Source organism: Chrysemys picta, chromosome 2 (genome assembly GCF_011386835.1).
Source record: "Chrysemys picta bellii isolate R12L10 chromosome 2, ASM1138683v2, whole genome shotgun sequence".
Lineage (NCBI taxonomy): Eukaryota > Metazoa > Chordata > Testudines > Emydidae > Chrysemys > Chrysemys picta.
Genome location: NC_088792.1, coordinates 88,347,029 through 88,364,378, shown reverse-complemented (window position 1 = coordinate 88,364,378; position 17,350 = coordinate 88,347,029). Strand labels below are relative to the sequence as shown.

General features: G+C 43.7%; 1 long non-coding RNA gene across 1 annotated transcript in view; it reads right to left on the bottom strand.

Annotated features, from left to right (window-relative positions):
- LOC135981394 (uncharacterized) overlaps positions 1-16,411 on the bottom strand; it is a 91,649-nt gene extending 75,238 nt beyond the window's left edge. The window contains exons 1-2 of the long non-coding RNA XR_010598386.1: positions 16,168-16,411; positions 4,718-4,830 (exon numbers count right to left, since the gene is read on the bottom strand). This is a non-coding gene — a long non-coding RNA (uncharacterized LOC135981394). The remainder of the gene's footprint in view (positions 1-4,717; positions 4,831-16,167) is intronic.
- Positions 16,412-17,350: the final 939 nt, after the last annotated feature.

Here is a 17,350-nt window from a genome sequence, read left to right as displayed (position 1 = left end):
AAGCTGATGCCTCAGCCATGTGTCAACAAAGCTGATGGTCCATCACCTATCAAGTGGCCGTTCTTTGACAAGAAAGGGGGGGCAGGGACAAAGAGATCTGCGTCTTAGCGAAGAAGTAGCACGAAGTCTCCTTCCTCCATCAGACCCAGTGTCTCTTGGTTCTCAGATGGTCATGTTATTTAAAGAGAGACTGAAACTACAAAAAGGAGGGGCAAACACCTCAAGACACCCCTCTCTCTCTGTCCCTGCCCATCTCATTCTCCACACCTGAGGAGATAAAGGAACCAGCCGTTGGACTCTGGAGGAGGGGTCCTGACCTGAACAGTAATGCTGTTGGAAGCATGTGGTGAGAAACTGCTTTAAATCTAATATAGTTTGATAAGTTAGGCACTAGAAAGCATTTTATCATCTTTATTTTTCTTGTAACCATTTCTGACTCATGCCTCATTACTTGTCCTCGGAATCCATGTCTTTGTAGTTAATAAACTTGTTTTATTGTTTTAGCTAATCCAGTGTGTTTAAGTTAAAGTGTCTGGGTAACTCTGTTTAGGATAATAGGCTGGTATGTTTTATTCCCTTAAAGGAATAATGGACTTAATATATTTGGACTATCCAGGAGAGGGCTGGACACACATTTCTGGGGGGAAATCTGGGACTGCGAGAGTGTTGTGGTAACTCTGCAGTATAACGAAAGCTGGTGAGAGCCAGAGTGTAACCAAGTGTGGCTGGCAGGCTGCAGTTACACACAGACACTCAGGGTGTGGCTTGCATGCTGGAAGGCTGTTTGTGAGCAATCCAGGTGGGAGCTACTACCAGCAAGGTATAGTAAGGCACCCAAGGTTACAGGGCAGGGGTGACACAGCCCCTCATTGGTCTGGATAGCACCCTGGTATGTCACAGAAGACAGCTCCAGTTTCATGTTACCACTGTGTCACTCATCCTGCAGCACCAGTGGTAAAAAAAACAACAACACACAGAGTGCTCCAAGAGCTGGCCTTTCCCCCACACCATTTCTGATTGGCATCCCAAGAGAAGGGAACAGGAGCAGATTCCTGTAGACAGAGGAAATGGGGAGTGATAGGTTTGGGGAAACTGCAGAAAATACTCCAGTTGGAGCTGAAACCAGGCAACAGTGGGGGGCTAAGTGTAACCTTAAACTGAAAATCAGAAAATTCAGAAATGGTTGATTTTGACAAAGGATGGTCTTGTATTAAGACACTGGACTGGGAATCAGGAGATTCCCTGTTTGACTTTGGACAAGTCACTCCGTGTGCCTCAGGTTTCCCATCTGTGCAGATAATAATACTTCCTTTGTCTGTCTTTTCTATTTAAATTACATAAGAATGGCCATACTGGGTCAGACCAATGGTCCATCTAGCCCAGTATCCTGTTTCTGACAGTGGCCAATGCCAGATGTCTCAGAGGGAATGAACAGAACAGGAAAATTTCAAGTAGTCCACCCCCTGTCATCCAGTCCCTGCTTCTGGCAGTTGGAGGTTTAGGGACACCTGGAGCATGGCTTGTGTCCCTGACTATATTGGCTAATAGCCACTGATAGACCTATCCTTCATTCTTTTTTGAACCCAGTTAACTTTTGGTCTTCACAACATCCCATGGCAATGAGTTCCACAGGCTCACTGTGTGTTGTGTGAAACCATTCTGTAAACGCTTTGGCAAAGGTCTAGCACAATGTGCTCCCAAAGTTGGTTGGGGCCTTTAGGCTCTACCAGAATCCAAATCATGATGATTCGAGGACCTGGGGGTTAACTATATTTATTGTGGTTTTCCCCTTAAGTTATTGCTAAATATTAAAAATATCAACTCTAAGCTAATTATGGTTTTGGGTAGGAAAGAAAGAAGCCTAGGAAGGTTAAGTGACTTGCATAAGACAGAGCTTGGTCTAGCAGATTCGGCATAGGATGCAGTCACAAGAGATGTCGGTTCTGTTCCTGACTCTTGCCTGGATTCAAAGCACAGCCATGGACATATGCATTAAGCCAGTTAACCTTTCTGGCTTCAGTTTTTCCATTTATAACATGTGGATAATTATACTTACTTACTGTAACTAAAAAGAGAGTCATGAGACATAATTCAGGTTTGTAAAGCATTTAGCGATCCTTGAACAAAAGGTGTTATATAAATAGAGAGCGTGGCAGATCTGAAAATAAAACTGAGAGGTGTCTGGCTCCCAAATCTGCTCAATCTACTAGACTGCTCAGCCTCTGTAAAGTATGTTTTGAAAGAAAGAGACTTCTGGTTTCACAATGGCTCTGATACAAGTCTGGAGCAAGGACTTGTCTTATGGTTAAGACTCTACTAGGATTCAAAAGATCTGCGCTCTATACCTGGCTCTACCACTGATTTCTTGTGAGACCCTGACCAAGTCATTTAATCTTTCTGAGCCTCAGTTCACCATTGGTAAAACAGGGATATAGTATTTCTCTAACTCAAAAGAGAGTTGTGGGGGTAAATGTATTCATGTTGCTGAGGTGCACAGATACTATGATGATAAGGTCCATAAAAGCACATAAAGGTATCACAAATTTTGCATCTAGTGATGCCCATTTCCTAGGGCCCGTTAAAACTGGCATATAGAATTCCTAATCCATGGGTAAACTCTTCTAATCCCAAAAAGCTAGCCAATGGTACTGTGATAAATGAAGGGGCAGGGGTAGCTCCCTTTTATGGCCACCCAGCCAGCCAGTTAGCTATAAAATCCCTGTTAGTAGCTGTTCTCTACTTGCTTTACCTGTAAAGGGTTAAAAAAGCCCATAGGTAAAAGGAAGGGAGTGGGCACTTGACCAAGAGAGCCAATGGGAGAGCTAGAACTTTTTAAAATTGGGCGGGGCGGGGGGAAATTTCCCTTTGTCTGTTGTTGTTCTCCGAAGAGAGGAGATGCAGAACAGGAACAGGGCTGAACTATGCTATAGGAAGCTTTAAGCCAGGTATGAAAAACCATCAGATCATACCTAGAGACTACTTATTTGAAACCCTGAGATATGTAAGTAGATCAGGGAATGTCTCGGAAGATGCAATTAGATTTCTCTCCTTTTTTTTTTTTCTTATTGGCTTGTGGACTTCTCTGTGCTAACCCCCAAATGCTTTTGTTTTGCTTGTAACCATTAAGCTGGACCTCAAGAAAGCCATTATTGATGCTTAATTATTATATTTGCTCTTTTTAAAATCTAGCAATAACCTAAGTTCCAGATGTATTTTCTTTTTGTTTTTAATAAAATTTACCTTTTTTAAGAACAGGATTGCGTTTTTTTTTCTGTCCCAAGAGGTTTGTGCATGTTGTTTAATTAGCTGGTGGCAACAGTTGATTTCCTTTGTTTTTCTTTTTCAGCTCTTCCCCGAGGGGGGGTGAAAGGGCTTGAGGTTACCCCACGGGGAGGAATTCCCAAGTGTGCCTTCCTGGGAATCCCTCCAAAGGGATTTTTTGCACTTGCGTGGTGGCAGCATCTACCCATCCAAGGTCAGAGAGAAGCTGTGACCTTGGGAGTTTAATACCTGCCTGGAGTGGCCAGTATTAAATGTTTAGAATCTTTGAGTGCAGAAGGTGGGGGCCCGCAAAGTGCCAGAGTGGGAAATCAGCCTTAACAGGTACCAATTAAATGTTTAGACCAGGAGAGTGTAAAGTCCAAAGATGTATCTATCTCAAGCCATCTGGATGTTTTTTGGGTTATGACAAGGCAGAAGGTGGGAGACTTCTAAAAGCATTCAAACACTTCATTTCAATAACTCATCATTCACAAATGTCTTGTCTTATTTGCTTTAGTCTTTCCAGAAAAATTCTACATGTAAAATTTCAATGAGATTGGTTTAGTTTCGGTAAATTACAGGAGATATTTTAAAAAGGGGGATGATTGGGGAAAGTTAGCTTCAAGCTTAATTGTGGACAGATTATTATCCTTCTATATTATATACACTCAGAGGATACTTCTTTAATGTAGTGGAACATGGCATAGCAAGGAAAATGAAAATAGACTACAGAATGCATACAGCAGAGCAAAAGTGATATAAATTATGGTGACAAGAATATAACTGGTAAAAACACTGAAGTAAAGAAACCATATCATGTTAAATGTAAAGTATCCAATCATATATCATACTTCAGCATGAATATATGAATTTACTGGAATGAGTACATCACTCTTGTAGCATGACTAATACAATCAGCTTGTTCATGTGACCCTGATGAGAGCTTCCTGTATGTGAGATTTAAGGTGAAAATTTAATTATTTCATTGAACTAGAGCTAATGTCATCTGGCACTTTAAATCTTTCAAATGAAAAGTTATCAGCAGATAAAAACCTTTTGTTGAGTTCAGTCAGTGATTCAGAGAAGTGAATTTGTAGAAATGGCACGACTAAATCTAAAGGTAATGTTAACATTTATTCTTTTGCAATAAAGAATAAATTTAGGAGCTCATGAAGTATGGTGCTTAGAGCGCTAGACAAAGCCAGGCATAGCATGGGGAGACACTGTTAAAACTTGCCCTTTTAGCTCCACAGTTCACTGCTTTAGAATAACCTGCTGCTAGTTCACCACTGGTCTCTGCTACCCAGACACTCCCAGTAATGGCCTCCCAGTTATCTGGTGGAACTTTGATATAGACAAATATCCATGTGGTACTAGGATAAAACCACCAAACTCACTTCATCTTGTGACCTAAGCAGCGCTTAAACTTCTAGAAATAGAAGAATTGAGCTCTTACCTCCTATGCCACTATTTTTATTCAGAACAGTCATGACCTTGAGTTTTCACCAAGCCTGCATTTGTTAAATGGGCTACATGGATTCACCAGCTTGCTGCTAAATCTTCGTCAAACTATAAGAAACAGAAAGTAAATGGGATTTTTAGAAGAAAGAAAAACCATTACTAGTACTTCACGACTTAGAGATGGATCTTTGAAATGAAGGACTAGAATCTCTTTCCAGGAAACGTTCAGATCTGTATCTGATGTCAGCAGCAGCATCCAATTGAGAGGAGATACAAACCAAGGATGTGTTAGCACCCCAGGGCATTGTTTGGGCAGCAACATAAAATGAACAAGACAAGGTAGTAGCAAGATAAGATAAAATGGACTGAAGGTTCTTCAAAAGGCTTTAAATGATGCTGATATTTTTAACAGCTTTTAAAACCTTTTTAAAGAGCTCCTCTGCTAATTGTTACAACTAATACATTAGCAGGTTTGTTTAGAATTTTTCTTTCCTTTTAAAACCAGTTTTCTTCTCTCCTATTGCCTTCCTATCTTGCATTCCCAAACCAAATAGTAGCATTTGGTCTTTTTTTGTTTTTGTGGTATTGGTGGATGTTTGAATATACAGAGGCACACTTTCAGAAGGGTGGCAGCCTCTCTTTCATATAGGGACTTTTTTATTTTTGTACCTGCAGTGGAATTGTCAGCACAAATCAGAATACCTGTGGTTTAATTGCTGGTATAAATCAAAGAGTGTGAGGTGAAAACTTGTACCTGAAATTAATTTTGCAGAGGGAAAAAATAACAGGTGGAAATTCACAAAAATGGGAGGCTGGGTTTCTTCAGCCCAGCTAAAAATATACTTCAGCAGCAGAGAAGGAATGAAGGAAATCAAAGATCTGAGCAGTGTGAGGATGTACAAAGATTACTCATGGCTATGTTAACATATGCACACAGGAATGATGTAACATCTATAGCAATATAGCAATACTGTAGTGGTGTATCCCATGTATTCTTCTACATGACTCCATAGTTCTGAAAGTCACAGTGTGCTAACATTAACCTATGTGGGTAATGGGTGAGGAAAAGAGCATTTGGATTTAAAATATGGATGACTTGAGTGCTATGGTGGGAATAGTTTTATTTAAAAAAAAAAAAATTTGGTGGAATTCAGTTTTATACTTACCATTGCTTATAGCGATCATTCAGCTACTTGATTTACTTTCTCTCCCCAATGATACTGGGTGTTTGGAGGTATTTTTGCCCTCACTTATGGCCAGAAAAGCATTTGAGATTATGAATCAGATTGGAAGTAATTGCTTTAATTTTCTTTGATGTTTCAAAGGAAGGAAAGAATTTCACACCTTTGTGAGTGCCTGCAAGAACATTATAACTTGTGGGGGTGCCAATCAGAGCCAATTATAACTTGATTGGCCTCTGTTAGCATAAATGCTTAACAGAACGCACTCTTTCCTTCTCAAACCAAAAACTTGCTTTTGTGGTAAGCTCATAGTTTCTCGGATCTGTATGTGGTGAGCTGTATACAGATGAAACATGCATTTGCACTTAGTGCTAATGTTTCAGACATAATGACTAAAAGGAGTAGGAAGGTGTCCAAATCAGCCTTATTACAAATTTCCACTTCTTCAAGTAGGAAAAATATTCAGATCTATTAGCAGCAGGCAACATGCTAGGATTTACTGATACATAGCATGAAAGATTCCAGTGGTGCAGAATTGTGGGGACAGGGGGAGAGAGGGCCTGGTCCCCCCTCACTGACATCACTGAAAAACAGCGGAAACTCCACTAAAGTCAATGGGGTTATACTAGCGTGAAAAGAGAATCCAGCCCAGAACTTGGAATTCTACCAGCGTGCAATACATTGCACACACCTATCACCAGAGCAAGAGTGATCCTGAATTCTCGAAACCCTCCCTGAAGAAATGAGGCTTGCGGTGGCACAGAAACTTATTCTAAGGGCTCAGTAGCTAGGCTTTAGGCAGTGACATTACCAGATGTACAATAATTGGTTTGAAAATGAGATCACAAGCAGGATTTTTCCCCCCATATTATTGCTGACAGCTGAGGAAAGACAAAAGAATGTGGAAAATTCTGAAGCATACCTGATCGTTCATCACTTTCACTCCAAATGTCTTTGTCTGATTCCCTGGGCTATATTCTGTTTGGTACAAAGTTTCACCACATATTCTGTCCATTCTGATGTTGTGGTCATTCTGTTTTGCCTTAAACTTTTTATTATGCATTGCAACCCTTCTGCTATTTACATGCAGTTGGTTTAACATTGTACTGCATCCATTTTATTATTATTTATATTTATTCTATTCTATGGCACAACAGTTTTGCAGCCTGCTATAGTCGCTTTTATACTCATTTTGCAGTATTTAATGAGAGAGTTATTTAAGCCTTCTCACAAAGCTCCCAGTCCATTGATGCATATCTTAAACAGTTTTCATCCCTTTCACGCATGCGGAGCGTACCTCTTCAACACTGTTGTGTCACGTCATGGCCTCTTTTGTTTCCCCTCCTATCAATTTTAAATAAGTTTATTGCGTTTTCATGAATGTTACATGGGAAGAATAAAGACTGTAGGGTGCGATTCACAACGGGGACTTGAGTGCTGTCCTGCTGAGCACTGCACTACCTGCTGCCAGGTAGAATTCGCAGCCCTGAGTTAGGTGCCCAGACTCCCTATCCAATGCATGGGAGAGTGAGGTGCCTAAGAATGGGATCCACAGAAGCTGGCACACTGAGCAGGGAGACGCCTAACTAGCCAGTAGGAAATGCTGAGGAGAGGGGTGTGACCTAAGCCCCACTCCTCAGTGGGAGTTAGATGCCCATCTCCATTTGGGATTCACAGCTATGAGCTCTGTCCTGGAGTTAGATGCCTAAACCAGACAGGTTAGTCCTCTCCTTTGTCAAGAAAAACTAAGGCGGATGAGCCCTCCCACTCTCCCCCAACCATTATCCCTGTGGTTAGAGACCCCAGTTCAATTCTCTCCTCCGCCTGTCATGGAGCAGAGACTTGAACTTAGGGCTTCCCCCCCTTTCAGGAGAGGGCCTTAACCACTGGGCAGTGATCTCTCAAGCTCTCCTTTTGAAGCCATTCTACTGTGTCTAAATAATTAAACATTCATTGAAGCAGGGGGACCAGAACCTGGCTCTCCGACCTCCCAGGTGAACACCCTAACCATTGGGGTTTGGAATCATTCTGAGTCACTCTCTCCAGCCCAATGACTATTCAATTACTTCTACAATGTGGACCAGCTTCAACAGGAGAGACTAAGGGCTTGGCTATACTTGCAAGTTACAGCGCAATAAAGGAGCCCTGGGCGCACTAGCTCACTCCTCGTTCACACCGGCAAGGCACGTAGAGCACTTGACTCCGCAGCTACATCGCTGCTGGTACTCCACTTTGGCGAGAGGAATAACGTTTGCTGTGCCTTGGCTACAATGCCTGGGCGTCAGTGTGAACGAGGTGTTGCATTACTGTGCTCTGATCGGCCTCCGGAAACGTCCCATAATCCCCTTAAGAAAGTGGCCACTCTTGTCATTGTTTTGAACTCCTGTACGAATGCAGAAATGCCCCTTCAAAGCTCCGTTTCTGACAGCCGGCATGCAAGCTGTTACTGTGAAATGCTGTGTGTGAGAGAGAGAAGCGGGAGGGAGGGGGAGGTCTGCTGCTGTCTGAACTTACAAGACAGGATGCCGACATGGGTCTCAGCCCCCCAAAAACCCACTCTCTCCCCCCTCCCCCACAAACACACAACACACTCCCTGTCATGCTCCACCCCACCCCTCCCATTTTAAAAGCACATTGCAGTCACTTGCATGCTGGGATAGCTGCCCATAATGCACCACTCCCAATGCTGCTGCAAGTGCCGCAAATGTGGCCATGCCAGTGCGCTTGAAGCTATCAGTGTGGACAGATTGCAGCACTTTCCCTATTGCGCTCTACGAAGGCTGGTTTAACTGAAAGCGCTCTACATCTGCAAGTGTAGCCATGCCCTGAGAGTGCACTGCTCCAGAGTACCACACACCCCAGAGGACACTCTGCTGGGACGTAGCAGACACTAATGCATGTCAAGCAGCGGGGGGTGTTAAACCTGGGTTTGCCACATCCTCAGTGAGTGCTCTAACCACTGGGCTAAAGTTGTGGGTGGGGGCCCCTTTCCCATCTGTTTTGTGTGGATGTGGATGTGCTCTGAGCATGTCTACTGGATAGGCCACAAAGGCAAGATAGGTGGGAGAACACCTAGTCTGTGAATCTTGAAGGGGCTTAGGTGTGAGTTAGGTATTGAGCCATTGATCAGTGTCAGGATTTGGCTGTGCACATGTCCAGCCACAGAAATGCAGGCAAGGTGGGAACTTCAACAGCAAAAAACGAGGGGCTTAGGGATTGTGGCACATGCAGGGTTAGGTGGCCACTGAGCAGTAGTTTTGTGAATGCCAATGGCACTAAATGTTGGACTCAGGCACCTAGCGTGGTAGTTAGGTGCCTAAATCCCCCTTGTGAATCCCACTCATAACTTCCAGAGTTTTTTATTTAGGGCCTGATCCTGCACCACTGAAGTCAATAGTAGTTTTGTCACTGTCTTCTGTAGGTGCAGGATCAAACCCTTAAGGCCAAAACTAGGTTGCTAATTTATACACATATGTAGCAGCATAATCGAGATAGTGCGTTGCAAATGGCATAGCTCTTACTTGTTCTTAACTAAATAAAATTCGTATTGAGGTCCATGGGCTTTTCACATTAAGAACTTCAGGAGCTGGTTTTGCGCATACAAAGCACATTGCTTTTCATGCAACCATCCATTGTATGGTTGCAACAGCATATTTGGCATGTATAGTTATCGACAAACCACCACTCTCACATTATGCAAATTAAGGCCCCAAACCCTACAATGAGATGCACTGGGGCAGACACCTGTGGGTCCCCCTCCCCCCGTGTTCCATTGAAGTCTACGGGGCTCAATGTGGGTCCAACAGGTGCACACATTGCAGGATCTGAGCCTCTGCCTATTTTTTCAAATTTGACCTACGAAGTACAGATTATGCGTCTGTGAGGGGCAGGATACGGAAGAGTCATCTGTCTCTGTACGTCAAAGAGTGAATCATCTACTCCACGAAGAATGGCGCATGAACTGGCAAGATGCAATTCATATTGACAGTACAAACATACTAGAATAGTTTCTGTATGAGGAAGAATAATAGCATCTATTGTGGGACCCTTGTGTTACTGAAGGAGATTGTTTGGGGGCGTTAAGTTTAATTTAAGTCTTTATGTTACTGTAACAGAAGGAAAAAACAAAAAGTAAATTCTTCCTCTTAAAACTCCCTCAGTTCAAGCTTCTGGCCCTGATCCTTGGCTCCAGTTGAGGAGTGCCCAGCACATCTTGACATTATCTTTGTAGTCCCCCCTGCCCCCCAATCCTGGGGCGGCTCTATGTCCAACTGGTGCTCCAGCACAAATTAGAGTAGCCCCCAGGCTTTGATCTATCATTGATACAGGACCAGAGAATGAAAAGAATCTGTTAAATCTATTCAGTAATCAACATTTCTTGTTTAAAATAAAAACATGAATTAGCATGATACTTTTTGGTTGCAGTCTCCCTAGCAACAGAACTTTCTCTTAAGTTGTCAGCTCACAGAGGGGGTGTTTAAGTCTTTAACCACCTTTCTGTACAGCTATACTGAAACCACTAATCAACTCCTTTCTTAATATCAGTTGGATTTCCCATCAAGAGTGGTTGTTTAGGCTAGTTCTCCAATCTGCCTGCTGCCAGTGCAGGTGCACAGGGGCCCATCTAACTCAGAGGAGCCCAGGAGCACTGGTGGCTCTAGGCATGGTTCAGTGGTACAACTGCACCCACAGAAATGAGGCCCAGATGTGCACTGCTCACCTGGCTGAGAAATGGCACCTCGGTCCCACTCTGCCAGCCAGGCCCTCCTGCCAGAACCTGTGGCAGCTTCTCTCGGCACCAGGGACTGACAGGAAGCCTTGAGCCAGCAGGGAGGGGCAAGGATTTATATAGGGCATGAGGAGCAGGCCAGGCTGCTCACCTTTTCTGGCCTAGCAGGGAGCTGCAGCCTCAGGGGAGCAATGGGGAGAGGGAGAGTGTGTGCCCCACCATCACTGGAACAGGGTCACCTGGTGTGTGTGCTCCTGCCCAGTGCAGGTTGTGATGGCAACTCCCGCCCAGAGATCCCAGGTACAGGAGTGGGAGCAGGGCTGGATTGGGGGTGGGAGTAAGACTGGATGTGGAATGGGCAAGGTGGGCAGCAATCCTGTATGTGGGGCACACAGGACAAGGGAGAGGAGCAGGGCTAGATTGGGGACAGAGAGAAAGAGTGAGAGGAGCAGGACTGGCTGGGGGGGCAAAAAGGGAGAGGGAAGCAGGGCTGGATGTGGGGCGCAGGGGGAAGGGAATGGAGCAGAATTAAATGTTCTGAAGTATTGAACAGTTGAATTGGCATACTTGAGGTGTACAAATAAGTGTTACACTCATCAGAATTTGAGGGAAGGGACCTATCTTTCTGTTCTTCCACCACTGAACACTGTATCATATAATACAGGCGTCTTCAATCTTTACAGCATTAACATTTTCAGTCTATTTAAACAGTACTGTGAAATGTCTTTCCTCCACAAATGCACCAAGGGCTAGATCAGGGGTAGGCAACCTATGGCACACATGCCAAAGGCAGCACGCAAGCTCATTTTCAGTGGCACTCACACTGCCCGGATCCTGGCCACCGGTCCGGGGGGGCTCTGCATTTTAATTTAATTTTAAATGAAGCTTCTTAAACATTTTAAAAACCTTATTTACTTTATGTAGAACAATAGTCTATAATATATAACTAAACTTATAGAAAGAGACCTTCTAAAAATGTTAAAATGCGTTACTGGCACACGAAACCTTAAATTAGAGTGAATAGATGAAGACTCGGCACACCACTTCTGAAAGGTTGCCGACCCCTGGTCTAGATCCTCAAGGTGATGAACACTTTAGGCCTCACCCAGTAATGCTCTTAAGAATGATCTTAACTTTACACACGTGAGTAATGCCACTGAAGTGAATGGGACTTCTCAAATGCGTCATGGTAAGCATGTTTTATGTACTTTGCTGGATCCGGTCTACAGTGCTCAACACCTCGCAGGATAGAGCTCCAAGAGGTTGAGGCTAGTTAGGGTGACCAGATGTCCCGATTTTATAGGGACAGTCCCGATATTTGGGGCTTTTTTAAATATGGGCTCCTATTACCCCCCTCTCCCCCGCCCCCCAGCCTGATTTTTCACACTTGCCCTCTGGTCACCCTAGGGCTAATAAACTAGAATTCGTTCAGACTGTTCTAAAGCTCTTCTTCTGTGGCCTTGTCTAAACTTCTGGCAGCACATAGGGTACGTGTAGCGACACGCCACAGGGAAAAGCAGGCCGCATTCACACTCTGGTATGTAGCTCCATGCAGCAGTGACGCAGGGAGGAGGCAGTGGGGAGCCGGCAGAGCCTTTCCCTGCTGGCTCCTCCCTGCCAGAGCCCTTCCTCACTGCTGGAGTCTTTCCCTCCAAGAGTGGGGCAACAGCAGGACACTGCTAAAATCAGCAATGTAGACATAAGAGACACTGCTTGGGCATGTAGGGGGCATTCCCTAAGGCTCAGGTGTGTGTCTTAATACACCTAGGCAGTGCCTCACTGTCTACAGAGCTATTTATACCTGAGACATGCAGTGTATGTGCTCTACGTGCTGCCATAAGTGTAGACACAGCCTATGAAACATAGGAACTGCCTCTGTTTGTGTATCAGGGGATCAAGCCTGTATAATCACCAATGATATATCTAATGTTGTTATTAACAAAATCCATATTTTATGACTCTCTTTTGCATTTGCAATATGCCCAGATTTTAACATTAGATTTGTGTTTTATTTATTCCTTCCATTGAACATTTCACATAATCTCTACATGGGTTTTTGTAAGCCCTTCTAATTAGATCAGAAGCATTTCAAGGCCTGCAATATGTTGCTGTGTTCCCATTGTAAGTGCAGCAGGAAATGGACACAGCGACCTATATGGCATGTGACTATTACTGCCTAAAAAGAAGGTTTTAATGATGTCTTGAGCCAGATTCCTGATTCCCTACATGCTTTATAGTGCAGCAAAATGAGCAGCCTCTAGGCAACCCCATGACAGGTTAGAAATGAGAAATTTTCAGGGCTATTAAACTTTCTAAAAATGTTCCCAGTGGATCAGCATAAACTCACTTAGTGCCTGTATTTCTGTAATTGTGATACAGTGGGAACATTCACGGTGTTCAATGGCTTATTCAAGGAACTAATACTTCCAGCTCTGTGGTGTGCCAGAGGAGTGGGTTAAAGCTGTGATGTAAGGGGGGAAAAGTGCAGTGGAATGGTAGCTGAAGACCTGGTGCAGGTGTTTTGCTTATGCGGCCTCTTCTTCTTTGGGGCTAGATTCACATGGGGGACTTGGGCACCTAACTGCCACTTCAGGTGTTCCACACCCGCAGTGAGATCCAGTCAGCATGCTCAGAGGCCATCTAAGAACATAACTACCAGTGGGGCTGTGCACAAAGCACAGTGGTGGTGGTTCTGACCCTTACACCCAATAACCCTGGGGCTGGAGCACATGCCTATGATGTGGGAGATCCAGCTCCAAGATCCTCCTCTACCTAATTCAGAGCAGGTACTTGAACACAGAACACATCCTGGGTGAGCACCCTCTCCACTGAGTGACAGGAGGGGCATTCTGAGGTGGGAATCTCTCCTGTTGAAGCTGTTCGAGTTTGTAAGAAACACTTAAAATAGTCATTGAGAAAGAGTAAGAATGACTCTATAAAATGAGTGTATTCACCCAGTGGAAAGGAATGAGTGAATGGTGCAAAGACAGGAAATATACAGAATAAGGAATTAGAGCCTCTTCCTAGGCCTTTGAGTTTTGTATGAACTTTTGGACAGAGATGACATCATGTCTCAGAGCCTTGGAATATGCGTATAGTCACATACTATTAATGTCAACTGTACGAAGAGTTACTCCAGGTTTATATGGGTGTCGCTGAGAGCAGTGTCTAGCCCTTTATTGTGAAATTTATTGAGACATATCACAGGGTAGCATATAGTGACAGTTTGTATCATAAGAGCAGTTTCAACATTAACATGGATAAGCACTGTACCTTCAGTACTATAAATTCACCAGTGTTATGGGGGGGGATGACTACATATGGGTAGTAGTCAATTTTCAATTTAGCATCTCTAACATTTTGCATTAAGAGGAACACCTAAAAGGCTTGGATCCAGATGTCAGGGAAATCATGTACTCCCAGCATCCTCCTGGGCCTAGGTCTGACCATTGTTTTTTTACAGAGAGCTCAGATATCAAATCATAACTGCCCCAAACTCTTTAGTACAGCATAAGCAGATACTCCAAACAACTCTCTTGAAAGGAAAATTGGGAGAAATTTCCTTTGTATCCCACCCTAATCTTTTCCTGTTACAGTGGTACAAGATGCAAACTTAATACAGGAGTAGCTGTCTACTGAATGCAGGCAAGACTGTAAAAGAACAGAATGAATTTGTTGGTGCCTCTGTAAATAATACAGCTGAAAGTGGATATTGTTTCAACTCAGATTGTGGGCCATATTCTTGACCACAACCTTATTATCTATTATTATTTCTATTGCCACAGTGCCTACTAGCCCCTGTCACAAAGGGACCATAAAGTCATCTTGACTGCAAGTTAAAGATTCCTTCACCTGGCAAAGCAGGCAACACCAGCTCTAGACCACCCCATCTGTCGGCACAGGAGGTGTGGAGGGAATGTGGCAAGAAAAGTGGAAAACAGAGTATACAGTAATCTCTATCTGGTTGCATAGCCTCTTTGATCCACAGGCACAGCTCAGAGCAAGCGTGAGATAGCTTTAAACTATGCCAAAGGCTGACCCAACCCCTGTCCTGCTCAACAGTCAACAAGCTGTAAAGGTGGCATAAAGCTAGTCATATGCCTCTCAAGCCCTGGGCCTGTCAGTGTCCTTTTCTTTAAAAAAATCCCTGCACATTAAACCCCCTTCAGGTTCCCAAGAAAATCCTGGATCCAGGTTAACTTCTCAAGAAGACACCCTTACAAGGTGATTACAGTGGCTACTGCTGAAGATGTGCAATGAACAGGTCTTTCTTGGGAGAGCTATATTTTTCCTATTACCAGAATTTCAGGCCACCTTCTTATTTCATTGGTAATATAGACATAAATCTTCCAAAGAGACCTCTAGTACTGTGGACACTGTCACTTTATCTAGGTTCATCCAGATCATTTGATTTTATTGATGCAGCCTCAAACTTGTCAGTCAAAGGAGACATTTTTGAGTGAAATCTGTATGTTTTTATAGGTAGGGATTCTGAAAGCCCTCAGACAGAGCTTTCCTGGGAGAGGAGAGAGAAACAAGATGCCTACTACAATGAACCCTTCGGTACAGGATGTTTTACTACAAAAGCAGCATTATCTAATTGTTATATCATAGGATTGGAAGTCAAGAGATCAGGGTTTTAATAGACTCTCTCCATGCCTCACTTATTAATCTCCCTAGCTATTATTACTTAATACTACTTCCTAGCATACCCAGGATGTTGTGAGGCTTAATCAATGACTACACCTGAAGCACTTTAAAATCCTTGGATGCAGGCACTATTGTGACAGCAGACATTTGGACCAACACACACAGGATTGAACAAGGGACTGCCAGATCCAAATCCTGAGCTGCTACAACTTGATTCAAAGCTCCATCTGTGAGGCTGTTCACAGACTCATATCTCCTGGGGATCAGGCACAGAGGGGAACACACATCCACCAGTGGGTTACACTGTATTGGGGTGCTCAATAGTACTACTTTAGTTTTATTTTTACAAGTAGTATCAAGAGTGGTGTATTGGCTCTCTGTTTCTTATGAAATTTTATGAAACCTTGGTCCTAAGGTTCCTTGCTTTAAAGTAAAGGAATGGTTTGGCTTCTACTGATGGGAAACACTGAAAAAGAAAGAGTGAAAATCTCTCCAGAAGAACATGGGATGTAGATGTGTATACCCCACATACCCTCAGGGAACACAGGGCCTTTTTAGCAGCATCTTTTAAACACATGGACAAGGACAGCCTTTCTGTTTTCCTTTCATACTATCCCATTTCCATTTAAGAGCCATATAAAGGCCATCCACAGAACATTCTCAGCACAAATAATGAGTCCACATTTACTAAGTCCTCAGTGAAAACAATTAAGAAAGGAGAGTTAACTATTTTTCCAGTTTCCTTTGGCTTTCTTGTTATTAAGACTGCACACATGAGATAAGTTACATAGGTGCATTAATGTTTGTAAAGACTGGGCCTGTCAGGATGTGTCATCTCTGCTGAAATAAGAAAGCAAAAACCCAGCAGGAGCTAAGAACACTTACCAGCTGGACGGCAGGGAGATACAAACAGCAACATTCTCTTGCAAAATGGCCACTTAACAGCTGCAGCTGCTTGTCTCTGCCACAGTTAGAGGACCAGGCCCCAGAAAAGCCTCTGGGAAATAGTTCCCATAAGAGGCCAACCCCCAGGACTGGGGAAAGACTGTGGAGACTTAGTCACAGAAGAAGGCACTTCTAGAGAAAGGGCTTTTTCTGCATCAAGATGATTACCACACTCGCTTAGGACACCTGGAAGAGCTCAATAAGGAGATCAGCCTCCCCTTTGAAGAACCCTTATTTAATAAATTTATCAGCTTCAAACAGAAAAAATACTGAAACATATTACTAACAATGTGTTACAGAAAAATTTAAGAGGATCCAACTGAGACTGCCCCCCCTCATTGCTCTAGGGATTGTGCAAACATATAGTAAATCATAGAATCATGGACTATCAGGCTTGGAAGAGACCTCAGGAGGTCATCTAGTCCAACCCCCTGCTCAAAGCAGGACCAATTCCCAACTAAATCATACCAGCCAGGGCTTTGTCAAGCCTGACCTTAAAAACCTCTAAGGAAGGAGATTCCACCACCTCCCTAGGTAACCCATTCCAGTGCTTCACCACCCTCCTAGTGAAAAAGTTTTTCCTAATATCCAACCTAAACCTCCCCGACTGCAATTTGAGACCATTACTCCTTGTTCTGTCATCTGCTACCACTGAGAACAGTCAAGATCCAGCCTCTTTGGAACCCCATTTCAGGTAGTTGAAAGCAGCTATCAAATCCCCACTCATTCTTCTCTTCGGCAGACTAAACAATCCCAGTTCCCTCAGCCTCTCCTCATAAGTCATGTGTTTCAGCCCCCTAATCATTTTTGTTGCCCTCCGCTGGACTCTTTCCAATTTTTCCACATCCTTCTTGTAGTGTGGGGCCCAAAACTGGACACAGTACTTCAGATGGGGCCTCACCAATGTCGAATAGAGGGGAATGATCACGTCCCTCGATCTGCTGGACATGCCCCTACTTATACAACCCAAAATGCTATTAGCCTTCTTGGCAACAAGGGCACACTGTTGACTCATATCCAGCTTCTTGTCCACTGTAACCCCTAGGTCCTTTTCTGCAAAACTGCTGCCTAGCCATTCAGTCCCTAGTCTGTAGCAGAATGGGATTCTTCTGTCCTAAGTGCA